This window comes from Uloborus diversus, chromosome 9, assembly GCF_026930045.1.
Source record: "Uloborus diversus isolate 005 chromosome 9, Udiv.v.3.1, whole genome shotgun sequence".
NCBI classification, from domain to species: domain Eukaryota; kingdom Metazoa; phylum Arthropoda; class Arachnida; order Araneae; family Uloboridae; genus Uloborus; species Uloborus diversus.
Genome location: NC_072739.1, coordinates 60,996,613 through 61,014,999, shown reverse-complemented (window position 1 = coordinate 61,014,999; position 18,387 = coordinate 60,996,613). Strand labels below are relative to the sequence as shown.

The window sequence follows — 18,387 nt, the reverse complement described above, 5'->3', positions numbered from 1 at the left end:
TATAATTCGATGTTACTTTTTTAATAAAAATATCGACAAGTTCATGATAGTTTGAACCGATACAGGTTTGTACTCTGTGATTACCTACTGCTACCGTCAAATTTGTTCTTTTGTTTGTGAACGAACGAGTCTATAAACTTGAAACTTCTGAATGAAGCCTATTTTTTTCCAATTCCTTTTATTAGTGCTGGAATGACACTAAAATGAGGCTTTCCATTTGTCTACTTGAATTGCTTACAGCAGGCTTCTTAATTGTCCTGATTATCCTGATAAAAAATATTTTGTCATGAGTATTAACTTTTGGTCCTGATGATCCCAACAGGTTTTCAGTTTGTTCCTTGGGAAAAGTACCTAATTTCTTCATGGTCCTTAATCTGAACTTCAAAAGGTTAAAATTAGCAATTCCCTAGTTAACCAGCAGTAATTAGTAGACTCCGGCAGTAATTGGTAATCCACTGCTTTGCTGATTTACCTACCCGCCATTGGAAACTGATTAATCAGTACAAACATTTTCATGTTAAAAGCAGTGTTCTCCATATACGCTATATACTCTCAAACATTTTTTAGACATATAGCGTTTACCCTCAAGCTTCAAAAATTTTCATACTGTGATATATTATGTATATGATTGCATACACATTGTGCGTAATGGATTACTGGGAGTATATATACCCCTAAAGAAAAAACATGACTGGTTAAAAGTATTACCGCATAGAGGATGTAACAATGCTTATTGAATTTTAGCCTATTAATCGATAGATTCTGTTTTATATTGTTGAAATAACTTTTGCTAAGCACTTGAAATTATGCTGAATGAATTATTTACACCTAACCAATAGTTTTGAACTCCAGTTGGTATATTGCATCAAGCTGTTCTCTCACCATTTGATTCATAACTGTCAAGTATGGTAATGTTAATAACAACATATTGATACTCAGGGGCTGATACAGAAAACTATTTTGAGGGGGAGGGTTAGCTGAAGAATGACGACCCCCGTGAACGAACCTATGGTTTTAGGTACGAAAAATTTCAAAAACTGCTTGCGGGTAAATAAAAAGCATCAAATCAGCCTGGAATAAGACACCTAACTGGGGAAAAACATTGCAAATTGATTTCATGAGGAATGAGATGAAGTAGTTCAAATGTTTACTTTTATAAATAATAAATGAAATGTTAAGATACTGTAATCATCTACATTTTATGCATAAAGTTCTCGATTGTTTAGGGGGGGGGTATGACCCTCCAGCCTCCATGACTCTCCCCTTGTATCTGCCACTGTTAATACTTTGTTTGAGAAAAAAAAATAGAAGGGGACAGAGGAATCACTGAGTAAAACTCGAAATGGAACCAATATTTTAAAAGCTAACAAGGGGCCTGATTTTGAAAAAAAAATGGACTTTTAGAAACTTGTAACAGTGTCCAGTTGTGAGCCCTACAATTTGCATTGGTCTTTTTATGACAAAATTTCCAGTGCAAAAAATAATAATAATAAATGAAAAAACATGTGTACTAAACTTGTTTTGCAATATCTGATGATATACATTTCATTTTGCTACTGAGTGCAATAGGATTATATGTGCACTACTCTTTAAAAAATGTTAAGTGTTCTGATTGTTTGTAATTTTGTGTCCTGATTTTTTTTTTTTTTTTTTTTTTAAAGCCACTACAAAGTCTCAGAGACATTTCAAGATTTCTCTCCTCAGTCATGGATTAAAGAACAGAAATTCACTACGTAATTGCCACAATAGTTGGGGCTTTCCCGAGTCCTTGCTGTGCTGTACTCTCCTGTTTGAACAGATATTTGACCATAAGTAAGCCTTACATTACCTATTTAGTGCCGATTTTTATGATATGGTTCTATAATAACCAAGGGACGGATGCAAGGGAGGAACGATCGGCTCCTCCTTGAGCCGAGATGCAGGAACTGTCCCCTCAACCTATTTTTGTTTCTCGAGTTCCAAAAATGTAATTTTAGATAATCTATAATGTTGTGAAAAAGTGGGCTCTCTATGGGAATTTTTTTCAGAATTGTTGTCTTGAAAATGCAATCGTAGAATGTTGCTTAACACTTTAGTAATATTAATCGGAACACAGGTAGTTTTTTCAAAGTTCCAAAAACTCTATTCTAGATGACATTATGGAGTTCAGGAGATCACCCCCAGAAAGTATAAATTGAAATTCAAAAAAAGCAATTTTAGGACACCTTTGATGACGTTTAGTTAAAGGAAAGGGTTCAGGATGTCCCAATCCACTCCCAACAAAAAGAAATAAAGCAAAAGAAACTTAATTTGTGACGATCATCGGTGATGTTAAAGGGCGGAGGTTTTGGAATTTATTGAAAGGTCTGGATAAGTAGTCTGGATAAAAATCTGGATCCATCCATGGCAATAACCTACAGTTACCATTGACTGATAACCCATGATCTTACTATCATGTTTACTGACTTAATCTTAATTTTTTTATGATACTAACCATTTGACAAACTATTTCAGTTAGCACATCTGGAAAATGTATGTGTATAAAGAAGTGGTCATTTGTTGGTGCTAGGGAGTGGTGTTATTCAAAGGGGTTATGAAAAACCAGGCTTGTTTTAAAAGAGGGTCACAAAAAAAAAACCTCATAAAGAAGGAGGCATGAGAAATTATCCAATTTCCATTGCAGAAAAGGAATTAAAGCAATTATACATGTTATGCTGAATGTTTTTCGAATGAATTAGCAATAATTTTAGCATAAAGCGACAAGTTTTTTAAGCGGCCTTGCCAGTCAATTATAATTTCTGCTGAAAAATTTTTAATCCTCATTGTATGCATTCAAAATCTTGCAGGTGACTAAACCAGCAGTACCGGATCAGTAGCTGATAGGCTGCTTGCGGCCTATCAAGCTCTTTTGTTAAGTTAACCATAAAGACTAGTGATGGGTATAATCAAGATCTCGGGAATCAAGTACTTCTGATAATTGAGACTTTTTGAAAACGAGAACTCGAGTGATTCATGACAGAACTTTTGAAATCGGGAACTCGAGTGATTGACTGCTGGGGTATTTTGAATTCATATCTCACAATGTTTCAAATTGAGATCTTGAAATGTTTAAACTGCATTTTTGAGTAATTAAAACTCAAGTTTTTCAAAATTGAGTTGACTTCGATAGAGGTGCCCACTAAAAAGAGGAGGGGGGGGGGGGGGTCTATAGCACAAACAGCACCACTAAAATTTAAAGGGGCAGTTTTTTTGAGAGGGGTTGTTTTGTCTTATTTTTGAGTGCGAGATCAGTCTCTTTCTAAATGAATAATCTGTAAACATTTGAGAGGGTTTGCGATTACCTTGGGGGAGAGGGATGAATTGAATTCTTAAGTTGTTTCTGCAGGAGGGAGGGATGCCATCAACCTGTTATTTAGGGACTGTGGTGGCCTGATTGGTGAAACTTCTGACTTGTGACCAGAGCCCCCCCCCCCCCCCCCCCCCCCCGCTCATTCTTGAAACCAAAACTGGAAATCCACTGAGCGGTAAAGTCTGGAAACTTGCTACTTGGACAGAGTTTACATTAGATGCGGAATTTAGTAATTATTCAGTTACAAGTTTTGCAAATTCAGCCTGCTGGTGTATATTAGTAATTTCGGTTTAAACACTGGCATTTTTAGTACCAAAGCTGACAACCATGGCTTAATTGTTTTCTTAACAGATCTTTATCATATAAGAGGGATGAGAGATTTAATCTCAATGGGTCCTTGCTCCAAATTAGTAAGCATTTCAGAAGTAAGGAATTAAGAAGTATTAGTTCTACAATTACATTCGTTCAAATTATTTCGATGAATATCAATGTGTGGTTATTACTTCTAATACTCACTATGCTAAATTTGTATGCTGTATCAAAGGTCAAATATGTATTTCGTTGAGTTATTTATAGTGCAAGGATAAAGGTTATGAAGATTTCAAGAATAAAATTATTTAGTAAGCACTAGAAAAATAAATTTTTTAAGTGTAATCAATGCTGTAGTTGAGAGAAACATGTTTGAGGGGGGACCTCCTTTTCATATGTACTCTGCACAATTTAAAGCCAAAGAAAAAAAATTTCTCTGAAATATTACCACACAGTAGCTTGTACAATTTATTTGTATATTTATGACGCAATGGGACTTGATGGCTATTGGAAATAACTTTTATGTCAGTTTCAGTTTTTTTTTTTGGGGGGGGGGGGAGAGGTGTATTGATGTAAGCAATTAAGGTTAGTAAAACCAACCCCCTCCCCTCCGAATCATTCAATTCATTTTAATTTTTTACTGGAATTGTTTGCTATATATGTTGTTATGCCCTTTTCTTTAATTTCCATTTTTTACTCAGTAAAATTTTAATACTGGTCGAAATTTTAGATTTCATTAGTCACTATGATTCTAATTGGAGCTCATTCAGTTGCAGATGATTGACAAAGTACTATACCCATTCAGTGGCGGATACAGCCGGCGGGCAACCGGGCATTCGCCCGGTGGGGCCGGTCATGATTCAGGCCGATCAACTTACAGCAAAGTCTTTCGGGCCTGTCTGCTAACAGCAAAATGTAAATTTAGTGCGCTGTGTTTAAAAGAACGCAAATTCGCAAAACACAGCCTCAGCTCCTCTTTACGCTTGGGCTAAAGCTTGCGGGTGGAGGGAGGCAGCAGGGCAGTCACCAAGAGAGGGGGAGGGTTCCTGAAATGGGGCTACCCAAGGCCTGATTACCGCACAGGCTGTCGGCCTAGGCCTGGGGCCCCATGTTCCTAAGGGGCCTCAATTTTTTTAAATAATTATGCATAGCATTGCAACGATATGAAAAATACATGTATTTTTTTAAATAAAAAATTATGACTTATTATTTAGAAAAAAACTTAAAGGGGAATTTTTAATCATTCTGCCAGTAACGAATTTACTTGGTCAAGATTATGAAGGGGCCCAAAGGGAATTCATAAATGCACATAAGTGATTCATGCATAGTTGTGTGATTAGACAAAGAGGCCTCCAAAAAGTGCATTCATGCTTTAAAAATGTAAATAAACATTGCATAGCCTTCATGGGGCCTCCAAATTAATGTGGACCTAGGGCCTCACTTCTAGTTGTTCGGGCCCTGAAGCTACCAATATGTTTTTAGTGGTATAATAAAAAATAAATGAATTTAAAAAAAAACAAGGAACCCTTAGCGGTCGTAAAAAGCTAAAATACTTTTGGTCTCTTTGATACTTTTATTTATAAATGATTATTCACGATTGCTATAAAATGCAACTTAAAAAAAAGGACCGATGTGAGGTCATGTCAGCTTAGTTAAAGAATAGGGGCCCGTCTAGGAATTGAACTCGTGCAGAGGGTAAAATTTCCTAATGGTGAAAGGTGTAGAAGGGGGCCTGTAAAAAAATTGACCTATGTCATTTTTTTTCCAGGATCCGCTTTTGCTCTCGGCAACCCTGTTTATAGCAATTGGAATAAAAGTGACAAAATATTTTTTTTCCATAAATTATTTTTAAAAAATGCAATCTTAAAATACCATTGAGGAGCATGAAAGACTCTACATTATTAAGATTATCAAATCAAAGGCTAAAGGCCGCCGAAATGTGAGTTTCATACATTTCTTAACGAAACAAAGTATTCTGTATGCTATACAAACTCGCGGTTTCGGACCCCTCAGTTTAAAAAGAAAATAAGTTGTTAGAAACCAATGTCGAAAGAATTCCGGTGGTCCCCAGACCCCCCCCCCCCCCTCCTAATATCATCGAAGATCGTGTAAAATTTAATTTTTTGGGCTTTAATTTTGAATAACTTCATAAGAGAACAGTCGAATCCACTCCCGCCATAACATGGAATTCCAGTTTCGAAAATTTGCTGGAGGTACGTACTCGAACCTCTCCCATTTTTTTTAACATTCCCAAAGATAGTCTAAAACTGTTTTTAAATTAACAGTATCAAAAATTTTCTTGAAAGTGCTCTGTCCCCTCCTCTCTCTCGGCATCATCAATGAAGAACGTTTTAAATATCGTTTTTAGTGCTTCAATTTCGAAAATTTTCCTGGGTGAGCCTCCTGAAAACTCCTTTTCCTAACATCACTGAAGGTAAGCAAAAATTAAATTTGAAAATTTTCTGATGAATGTCCTTGGGATCTATCTCGACTTAAAATCACAAAAGATCTTCTAAAACTGCGTTTTCAGAGCTAATATTTAAAAAAAAAACTTCAGAGAAGAGCCCCCGGAACCGCTCTTTATACCATATACTCGAAGATAATTTAAAATTATTTTTATTATTATTTTTTTTTTTGGATTTCGACTTCCGAAATATTGCAGCCGGAGAAACCCCGAACCTACGCTCCCTGACATTTCCAAATATTGTCTAAAATTGGGTTTTTAAGACTACAATTTAAAAAAAAGTTTCCGGGGGAGAGGACCCCCGGTCCTCCCATTTCAGACTCAATGTTAATCTTTCCATTAAGTTCATATTGCAAATACTTTAATGACTCCCAGAAGCCAGAAAGCTCTTTAAGTCCACTTTATCTCTTTGTATTGATACATGCGTTTGAAAAAAATAATAATAAAATAATAGTTTAAAAAACTAAAAAAAAAACACGCTTTTGTAGAAAAATGAACTAAAAAGTAAAAAATAATCTTTGGATGATAGTAGTTGACCAATCGCTTAATTTTAATGTAATACAAAAAAAGCGTGGGGTGCTGTCTATTTACATTTTTGCTTGGACAACAAATGGAAGAAATTAAAGACAACTGATAAGAAGCCCCCCACGCTTTTTTGTATTACATTAAAATTAAGTGATTGGTCAACTACTATCATCCGAAGATTATTTTTCACTTTTTAGTTCATTTTGCTACAAAAGCATGTTTTTTTAGTTTGTTAAACTATTATTTTATTTTTCTGTTTTTTACTCTTAGGTTGGAGAATTATCAGGTGACGAAATTATTTATAAAACGAGTGCGAGGTAATATCTTAAAGTTAAGACAAGGACACCCCGATGGGAAGCTACTGTGATTCATCGATGTATGTTTGCGGAAATCATATTTATATTACTTTGAAAATTTGAGATGCATTTGAATAAAAGTTTGTTCAGCAATGGTCTGATCAGCAATGAATTTCCAATTGAAGGCTCACCTAAATTTTGGCATGAAATTAGTTAAAAACGATTATATTTCATGTTCTAATTACCTTGGAACATTGGAACAAATTTTGTCTGATGCAGAAAATTTAAAGGTTTTTGTAGATATTTTGAAATACTTTTTGCAAGCATTTTTTAATGTATTTTTTAAAATTTTTCCTTTTTCACATTGTTGGATTTATGCCAAAATATTGATTAAAATTGGAGGAAACTAACAATTAAAAGAGTTAATTAATTAATTTTATTATAGAATATGGCATTGTCATCGGGTCTGAGGTCGCGTGCCAAATTTCAAAAGAATCCGATTGCAGGAAGTGGGCAAAATTTGAGCTGTAAGATTCCGTTAAAGATACATACATACATACATACATACAGGTGAAGCTAATAAAAGTGTGTTAATAAGGGGCTACCAAACTCGTACCCGACACCTCCCACCAGGTTTTTGACCTCGCATTGAGTCTGGGTGTTGTCAGGGTATGGCAGTATAAAAAAGGCAAGGTTTATGACAAGGCCCAGTAATGTATGTTTGTGTCGACACATCACGTTCTAAGACGGCCCTAGTCCTTCACCCATGAACATTGCTAGATCAGTTTCATAAAACAGGGTAATTAAGTTACTTATTATGACTGCAGAAAAGGACATCCTAGCCAAGCAGTGTTATCATTACGGAAATATTCAATCAAGTTCCGGGATCTATAAAAATAAATAAATGGACAATTACAATGACATTTCCCCCAAAATAAGGTGTTTATCTAATACTGTATCAGTTTGTTCACCATTAAAGCGTAGAAGTGTTCCTATTTGTTAAATTTTGTTTAAATATATTTAGTTGTTAAGTATAATTTCCTCATATTTGAGTGATAGCCCAATCGTTAAGTAAAATTTAATATATCTATAAGAACTATGGGGCCGCGACATCTCCTAATGCCAGGGCCGATTTTTTCAACCAATCCGCCACTGTACCCATTGTAGAGACTGCAAGTTTTTTTTTTCCTTGACTTGTCTCATTGCAAAAAGAAGTTGTTCTAAGCCATTTCATGAAAGTAAAAAGAATCATGTAATGTTACCACAACATAAAAATAAAGCTTATTTTCATCTAGTATTTATGCTGTGCATATATTGTGTCGTTAGCACTATAACTAAACAAACTAGTCAAATCTTATTCAGAAATAAAACACTCCTGATTGTAGTGTCTAGTTCTTACTATATCACATGTGATACATCCCCCCTAAGCCCACCCTCAAATAGAAAAAAAAAACATTACTCTTTTTTACTTTGTACTAATCAAAACAATTATTCAAGTTCATTGTACAAAATATTAAGCTTTCATTCTTTGCTTATGTCTGAAGGAGATAATTTAAACTATGTGCTACCATGAAACAATTTAAGAATAAATTCTGTCAGTGTAAGTGTATGCCAGATTTATTTCCTTACTAACATATTTATATCTATAATTGTATTTAAATTAAATATTCACTCTTTACTTTAATTGTAGAAAAATAAAACTGGTTCTTGTAATTTCCTGCGACAGTCAGATATCTCTACTAGAGGAATTTACTGCTGTGAATACTTGTAAAGAGGTCTCACACTCAAGAAAGGTGTAAGTGTAGTTTTTATTGCCTTAACATTGAAAACAGCTTTTTTTTTTCTAATTCAATTCTGGTCCAATTGACCTTTTTGCTAAGTCCTGACTTTTGAGCTGAAAGTTAAAATCTACTACTTACTTAAATAACATTGTCACCAAGGTTGGCGAGGTTTTTGACACTACGGTAAATACCATGGTTTTTACCATTCTGTCCAAAACTGCATTTTTAGTGAAACTATTTTGTGAGAAAGTATCAAAAACAAGGCATTTGAGGTGCCCCTAGAAATTGTCCAATTGAAGGGAAATTTTGCACAGGCTGTTCTTTTGTCCATTGGAACAAAATAAGAGGGTGGGTATCAATGCAATTTTAACTTCTGAAAAATGTCCTATAGCTAAGGGCCACTCAAGTGCATATATTTAATGATCAATGTCTTGTTCGTTAATGTATGATTGAAAAAAGAATTTTCATTAAAACTTCATATAAAACTTAAGTGCAAAAACTATTTTAAAAAATCAGATTTTTCTTTGTACACTTTACTTCACACATTTAGTAACATTCTTTCGAGTTTTAATGGAACTGAAATTAGTTATCTTGATACTGTTGTGAATTTCCTTTCATTACTCTACTAACTGTTACATAAAAAAGTTTTTATGTAAAGCGTTATTTGCAAATTTTTTTTAAGTGAAATATTTTGTAAGTGAACATTTTGAAAAAAATATTATCAAATACTCATTAATTAAAACTAATTAATATTTATATTTATGCATCACGAATATTGCAGTAAATACAAATTGATTAGATTACACTTTAGTTTTAGCATACTTTTGGGCAGTAAGACACTTTCAGACAGTTTTAAACAGTTTTGGACAATAAAAACCACTTGTCCTGTCCTAAACCAGTTTTGGACAGTCCAAAACGCAACCCTGATTGCAACACATATATACAGTCGGATCCCGCAACAACGCCATCCGACTTTCGCAAAATGACTATAAGGCGAGTTTTTTCCAAAGTAATGAATTTTTTTATTGCTGACGCAAATTGCTTGCCTGCAACATGAAATTTTTTTGAAAGGAGCTGCGTAGGCTTCGTTGACACTAAATATTGGTTTTGTGAATGGACTTTCATCCCTTTAACATCACTGAAATCAGAAGTTCACACACTGTATTAGTCTAAACCTAAGCAATGCTTTGCTTTAGTTTATACAAATAACCTGGGCCGGATTTAGACTTAGCGGGGCCCTAAGCTGTTTCAGGTATGGGGCCACCTGTTTGTAGTTTGGACAATGTTTCTCTCAGTGGTGTAAGATACAATTTTTAATTTTTTTCTCCTTTACTATGTTTGTCTCTTTCATCTGCTACATACAGCAATACTTTTGCTTTTTTGATTGCTTTTCCCTGGTGTCCTTTTGGGATTGGCCTTATGAGGGGGAATGATTTCAAGAGCTGGAGACCCAGGACTCCTCTTTAAGTTGAGTATAGAATATCCCCAATTGTAGGGGGTGCGGGTGTTTCTCCCCTGGAGGAAAGTTTGAAAAATAGATATTAAGTTCTGCATTTTGAAGCCTTATAGGATGTAGTTGGAACTACAAAAATATCAGGACAGAAATAGGCAAACAAAACTTTTTTAAAGTTATATACTTTAATGAAGATAATACGCAAATTAAGATAATGTACAGTAGAAATTGTTTTTGATTTGACGAATCAATGACAGAAGTTGACAGAGAAAAAGAGTGTGGGAAGAGAAAAGACAATACATTGGCTTTCGATACAGTTAGTTTTTAATTATCATTCCAACCCACCAACAAATACAACGAGTTAAATATAAAATGATCAATTGTAAAAAATGCTTTAAAACATATGGTGTACAGATTTAGAAAATAGGTAACAAGACAGTAACATACTGCCTATTTGAACAATTCCTAATGTATGCACTTGATAAGAAATAAAATTGGAGCCCAACTTTGCTTCGGATTTTCAAAGACTTACTAATTATTTTCAAGTACTCTAAAACAATTAAAGTTCTTTAACTCACTTCATTTGTACTTTTCTGTCTGATATTTTAGCACTTGATCCTAAATTTTTAAACTCCTGTTCTAACTTTGTAAGAAACAGCTATTTTAAATGTAAAAGAAAAAAAAACTATAGATTTCTCATTACAACAACTTCTCTTCAGTTGCAAGTGGGACAGAAAAACAAAGAGGAATAGAAGTAGAGTGTAATTTTATTTTTGGGCTAAACAGATTGACAATTATGCAGAAGTAAGATAAAAGCAAGCAACACCAAAAGAATTTCCAAAATTCTGCATTCGGAGTTATATAAATAGCAAGATATGAAACATGTGAGTCACAAAAATATTTAATATGTTTCAGAAACATAAGAACCATGGTTTTTACATTTTTTGTGCAGGATAAAGCAAGGAGCTGAATTTGACATATATTGGCATTCCTTCTCCATACTCCCTCTCATTTGTTGTTTGTAGCTACACTTTTCCAACTTTTCAAAGTTTTCAAGTACTTTATTTTTGAAACGAATCATACAAATTTCCGGCAGTTGGGGGCCCTAAGCTATAGCTTGCTTAGCTTGTGAGTAAATCCAGGCCTGCAAATAACCGCTCCGATTCTTAATGGGTTTTTTTTTCATTCTACATATGAACGTTGATAAGATAGAATGGCTCCCCAACGCACTTTTTCATCTAAAGTTGGCGAAAATGGAAAGAAAATGAGAAAGCTTCTGACCATTAAAGAAAATGTCAAGATTCTCAATATGCTTGAACAATTAATAAGTGGATTCAAAGTAGTACAGCAATCAGGTATGAGTGTATCTTTGATACGTGCAATTAAAATTCAAGAAAAGGAAATCCGTAAAAGTTCAGAACTTAGTTTTGATACTGAAACTCGCAGAGTAATGTCTGAGCAAAATACAATCATAAGAATAGAAACTGCTCTTTCATTGTGACTTAAAGAGGCCAGAAAGAGGGGTGCTCCCACACTTTCATAAACCATCATCTTCATCCTTTTAAAAATTATAATTATGTTTACGATATCTACTGTTCAGTGCTAATATAATGCAGTATGGTAAGACAAAACAACATTAGAAGAAGCACCAGTTTGCAAATTGCAGCAGACACGTTTTTCGGCGTTACAGGGAATGCCTTTTTCAATGCAAAAAATAATGAGCTTATGGATGAAAAGACATCCGACAAAAGATGGTTTACAAAGATGCAGTATGGTTTGTACGGTACTTAATGTAAGTACCGTACTGTTTTAATTCATGTCTCTTATTGTTCATTGATTTTGTGCTTTGTAGTAGTAATTTATGTTAAATTGTAACACTTTAATGCTTAGTTATTTAACGCTAAAATGCGGAAAAAAATCATTTCTTTATAACAGATACGGTAATATATAGTTAAGAAATGTTTTTAGACAATTTAAGGGGCGTTAACACTTGTCTGAAGTAATTAGGTATGTTGACAAAAAATTTCTAAACATGCGTTGTTCCACAACGCGAAATTTCGACTTGTACGAGGGGTCTTGGAACGCATCCCTCGCATAAATGGGGATCCGACTGTATTTTTATTATAACTTGATGCCTTTTTAAAAAGAATTTATTTTCCTTTTAATTAGTTTATAGTTCTGCAAGAGATTTTGAATCTTTTGGCCAAGCTTAAAAAGACGGCAAAAAGCTGAAAAGAAAAGCGAAGTTGCTACAGGAAAAGGTGGAGATGAATGTGATGTCCAAGAAAGCTCCCAAGTTGCAGCTGCAATTGGCGATATTAATGCTGCAGAACATGAATTTGTTTTGTGTCTGTCAAGCATTAATGGTTTGATGCAGTTAAAAGTGATGCATTCGTAAGTATAGCAAAATTCCTGAAATTGGTACCTTATAATTTTGTAACTTACCTTTTCTGAAAGTTGTGTACTAGTAAGTAGCTAAAAATTCCCCAAACTTTTTACTGACGAGAGTTTATTCTAGGAATGCACCAATTCGTTGGTAATTAGTCATACTGCCGATTTTAATGGGCAGGAAAATTATTTTTTGAATAAAATTATATATTAAGTATGCCTAGAACAAGAAACTATGGGTGAATTTATTATACATAAGTAAATATTTTTTTTTTATTGTTTAAGAACCATAGTAGGTGGTTATATGCAGCCTGACTCAGTTCCCCTCGCTCTCAAACTTTTGACAGAATACTCCTATTCAAGCAAAAAAAAAAAAAGTTTTTCAGTTATTGTACTCTCTTTTCATACACATAACTACAACATTTTACAATTTGCTTTAAAAATTACACCCTTTAATTGAGCAAAAATGTTATTGTGTAATATGTTTTGTTTTTAATGCAGGTATTTTTTTTTCAACTGAGAGAGCAGTAAAAGCCATTATGATTATAATTAATCAGCTAATGGTTAATTGGCCAATTTGCTTATCAGTGCATCCCTAGTTTATACACTGTAATGAACTATTTGATGGCCAAAAAGCAATAAAACTTGCTTGAGCATGTTTTCAAAGTCACAAGAAATCTCTTTTTCAATAGAAACACATGTGAGCTTATGAATGAAGAGAAATTCCGCAAAAATAGATTGCATATTTACGAAAGTCTCTGAACTGAAAGTTCTAGTGAAACATATCTTCATTAATTGTGACCCACCATGTTATCCTAATTGAAAATTAATTATATATGCCTATTTACTGATTGAGGAAATTAGGATCATTCAAAAAAAGATTTAGAACTTTTTTTGAAAAATGTGAAAGCCCATACAAATTTTTGAAAAAAAAAAAAAAGTATGTATTATGAAGTAGATTTATTGCATACCAAAATATATATAATGACCTGTTGACAAAATGTATAATATACTCTTACTCACCAATAAAAGGTTTATAAAAAACTTTGACTTTTGTCGGAGTCATATTTTTTATTTAAGTTTTAAAAGGGGCTCTCATTGGCTGTAAGTCTTTAAAAGAACTTCAGTTGCAAAAGTTTTCAAAATCTATTCAGGCAGTCAGGGACGGATTTGGAAATGTGGAGGCCCTGGGGTAATGAAGGAGTGGAAGCCCCTAATCAGGGTTCCAAAAGATCATCATATTTTCGAAAATATTAGATACTTTGATATATATATCCGAATATTTTGATATATATGTATATATCCGATATTTTCAACCCTTGAAAGTTAGGATATTTTGTAAAAATTTTATTGTGGGGGCCCTTTTCTTGTGGAGGTCCCGGGGCAGTAGCCCCGCCTGCCCTCCCTTAAATCTGGCCCTGCAGGCAGTATCCTTTACCTAGGAAAATAATCCATCTACTAGACCATCACTCACATAATTGGTTCCTTCATTTAACCAGTTACTATTTTCCTTGTTTGGCAACTGTTTTGCAGACTTTTTTATTTAAAATTCTACTTAGACCACTATTTTTAGACCATAACTTAGTGGCAGCCCTGTTATTTTAGGTTTTGGTTATGCCAAGTTTTTGATACTGCCGAAGGCAGCATCAAAAACTTGGCAATCTGTTATTTATCAATGGAACAATGATATGATGAAAAAGGATGGCTTATAAAAATTGCTTTTGGTTGAAACATTTTTTTTTTTTCAATTCTGGTTCATATTTGATCTACCATCGTAAAAATGTTATTGAAGAAGGGCTTGATTTGGAAAACGTTCAGTTAGGCCTTAATCATCGATGAAACAATTTTATGATCTTAAATCATCTCTTGAGAATTTCTCAGCCAGGGATTTTACCTGGGTGGGAAGGCCGAAGGACCTAAGTTTTGTCATGTTTTTGACTACTATATTAGAATTGGTAATATATGTTATAACGAAGGGCTCTGGGGACTCAAAACTAGAGGACGTACCGAGTAGCACTTTGGTCGAGTACCGAGTACTCAGCCTTTTATTACTCGGCCGAGTACCGAGTTACCGAGTACTCGGCCTTTCACTACTCGGCCGAGTTCCAAGTACCAATTATGTTTTAAGAAGAACCACCGACACACATGTGATTAATTTTGAACTTATTGGAATAGTAGTATAAACCTCCTTGTCCATATAATAGTTTTTAAAACTAAATTCGTGCTGAAATTCAATTACGCATTATATATATACAATTTTGTTTGTGTCAAAAATTTTACAAAAGAATAATTTTTTAAATTAAAAATAAATAAATAAAAGGTATGATTAAAAAAGTTGGAATTAAAACAAATTACAGTAAAATCCCTCTAATGTGGACACTAACAGGACAATTTTTTTGTCCGCAATAGAGAGGTGTCCACAGGACAGGGGTTTAATAATGTTATTTGCATTGGAACAGGGGAATTAAAAATTGTCTGCATAAGAGGGGGTGTCCCTTAGGAGGGGTTTCACTGTATATCCATCAATTATAGTTCTAGTCCGCCAAACATAAATAATTTTTAAAAGCAGATAAAACAAATGTGCAGAAACACTGCAGACACGTGTTTCTGCCCCCCCCCCCCCCCGTTACAAGGAACGTCTTTTTCAGTGCATAACATGTGAGCTAAAGAATGTAAAGACATTCAACAAAAAAATACGACTTTTGTCGGATGCCTTTAAATCTACGAGCCCCCATTTTGTGCATTGAAAAAGGAATTCCTTGTAATGCCAAAACAGGTGTCTGCAGAGTTCCTGCATTGTACTTTTAAGGTTGTTTTATTTTTTAAGCAAAGGTATTTTTACATTTTTTATAACTAATTTTTGTTTGTAGCAAAAATCCATTTTTAATATAAAAATTCCATATTTTCTATACTTACATTTTTTGCGTAATTTTTAATAAATAAGTTTTATTAACTTTGGGGACATTAAAATAAAGATTTATTCCATTGAAGCATTACAAACTTCATTATTCTCAAAATTTAAATTTGACTTATAAATTTTAATTGTAAATGATTGCAGAATATAATGCTTGCTTTTTTTTTATAAATTTTAGTATCTGTCTTGGACAATATTCAATTTTTTGCAACTACTCGGTATTGGCCGAGTATCTGATCAGAATTTGGCCGAGTACCGAGTACTCGGCAAATTGGCCGAGTACCGAGTAGTTACCGAGTACTCGGTACGTCTCTACTCAAAACTCTCTTTGCTGCCCCACTACTTAAGTCATATTAATAAATTTTGTTATACATAATTTGTATCTTTTGTTATGTGTAATATATAATTCTTACTATGCATTTATTTAGCCTATTTCACTGTGTAAATTAATGTGTAATTATATCTTAAGTGACAAATTATTTTTTTTTTCTTTAGTTAGTGTAAAAATTAAGTACTAACAAGCAGAGACTAATTCCATTAGCCATCAAGTCAGTAAAGTGCTAGCTGGTGCTGCTGATTGGAACTTGCATCCTTCTAGAAAAATCGAAAAAGGATACTAGACTTGCAAATCCGAATAAGAAGAAGAAAATGTATAGATGCAAAAAAAAAAAAAAATGTATAAAACTTTTTTATTCATAATAAATTTGTAAATATATAAATTGCTCCAAAATATTCTTTTTGAAGAAAAAAAAAGAAAACAAAGAAACAAACTTCCTAAAATAATAGTGGCTGCTTACCGTTGGAAGCTCCCTATTAGCCATTAGAAAAGTTTTTATAATCTTGTAGCGCATGAATGCAACATGTTTCCTATTTTTTGTTTTAATGGCTTTACTTTTATCATTTAGAGAAAACATTCTTACAGAATTAAACTATCAATGAGTAGAATAGGATGTTCGCATCTGATACTTAATCTTAATACATTCAGGGCCTCGTTTAAGCGTAAGCATGAGAAGCACTGGCTTTAAGGACCCCAAAAATTACAGAAAAATATATAAAAATTTCATAATGGGTGTTTAAATTTGTATTGCACTATAAAATTTTTCTAAACATTTTTATTCAAGTATAAGTTTATTGCTGGCTCTGTTTTAACGAGGTTTACGAGTTCAGTGGAAACCTAACTCTCTCCCCATGGATTGATTAAACTATTTGGAGTGATGTATGAGATCACTCAGATGTAACTGTTGGTATGTATCGAACTATTGCTGCTTAAGGCATTTATTTTGTTTCTGTTGATTTACAATGTTTCAAAATGTTTGAATCTTTTGTATTTTTTTTTTTAAATGTAAGTTTCAAGTTACAAATACAGAGCTGTTGATATTTATCCGGATTATACAGGCTGATAAATTGACTAGCACCTAATTTGCTGGGCCCAGAGCCTGTTCTGAGTTTTCACTTTTGTATCCGTAATGTAAAAACAATTTCTTATTACTATCTAGTGTTTCATTTAGTTAGAAGCAATACTTAACATGCAACTAACAAAATACATGCTGAGCTTGGAAACCAGTTTGGGGGAAGGAAAAGACTTAGTTTAAGATATTCAGTGACATTATCAAAACAGATATACCCCGAAATTTTTTGAAATTGCAGTTGCAAAAACCCAGTTTTGGGTAATGTTTGAGGGAAGAAAGATTGGGGCCAATCCCTGGGAATTTTTTGAAATTGAAATCTTAAAAACACAATTGTGATAATATCTTGGGTAACGTTTAGGGGACCGGCAATCTTGACCCATTGAAGCTCTAAAAACGTAATTTGGGTTGACTTTCAATGATGTTATGTGGAAGAATTTTCAGAAGCTCCTCTCCTGAAAATTTTCAAAATTTAAGCCCTAAAAACTAAATTTCAAACAATCGTTAATGGTAGAGAAGGGGGGGGGGGCGAAGAAACATTCCGCCGAAAATTTTTTGAAGTTAGCTTTTGAAAAGGCAGGTTTTAGAGGATTTTCGGTACTGTTTGTGGGAGGAGAGATTTGGGGCCACTTTTCGGTAATTTTCGGCGACGCTCTCCCGTAATTTTTTCCAGAATTGAAGCCCTGAAAACGAAAGTTTGAACGATCTTTGGTAATATTGGAGGGGGGGAGGGGGAGTTCGAACACAACTCGAATTTTTCCGAATTGAAGCCGAAAAACGAAATTTTTCGCACTTTATTTTTGTGAAGGTTCGAAAATTTCCCCCCGCTGGCTGCGGCCTTGCTTGAAAAACATCCCCAACATTTTAAGATATAGAATTAATCCTTCGGTGTGAATGACACCCAAAATGTGTCTTAAGAGCGTACGAAAAAATACATGCTCAAAACTTGCTCCAATATTTAAAATTTATAGAATCTAACAAACGCAGTAGCATTACTACAAGAAGGGGGGTGCTACTTGAATGGGTTTAAAAGTTAATTAAAAGTATAAAAATTTCATTTCAGAAATTATTTTCAGATTTTTTGGTTGTATTAAACGTTGCATATTTATTTTGATTAGGTAACATCCTTGCTTTAAATTACTTTAGAATTCTCGCGAAAATCATCAAAAATCCCGGAATAAACCCAGTTTTTTCTTTTCTTTGCAATACTACTTATGACTGAAAGGTGGAGGGTGAACGACATTGGAAACTAATACGAGCGAAGGCAATATTCCACAACAGTATTGCCCAATAATATATGCAGGGCCAATGTCACCTGGTTACCAAAGTATCTGCCAAAGTTGCGAAAAAACTTGCCGGCAGTATTACCCAACATTGTGAAAAACTTTACCGTTTGGTGGCGGCCGACCCAATTAGACCGATAATGACGAATTTTGTTCTACAAAATTGGCCAGCCCTGCATCTGCCAGTGTTGCAAAAAACTTGCCGGCATGCATTGGCTAATTTTGTTCTGCCAGTATCAG

At 33.9% G+C, this 18,387-nt stretch overlaps 1 long non-coding RNA gene across 1 annotated transcript; it reads left to right on the top strand.

The window, feature by feature from the left end:
• Window positions 1–8,559: 8,559 nt before the first annotated feature.
• Window positions 8,560–16,113, top strand: LOC129229941 (uncharacterized). Its single transcript, XR_008581129.1, has 3 exons — window positions 8,560–8,717; window positions 12,326–12,550; window positions 15,954–16,113. It is a non-coding gene; the product is annotated as an uncharacterized LOC129229941 (long non-coding RNA).
• The last annotated feature ends 2,274 nt before the right edge of the window (window positions 16,114–18,387 follow it).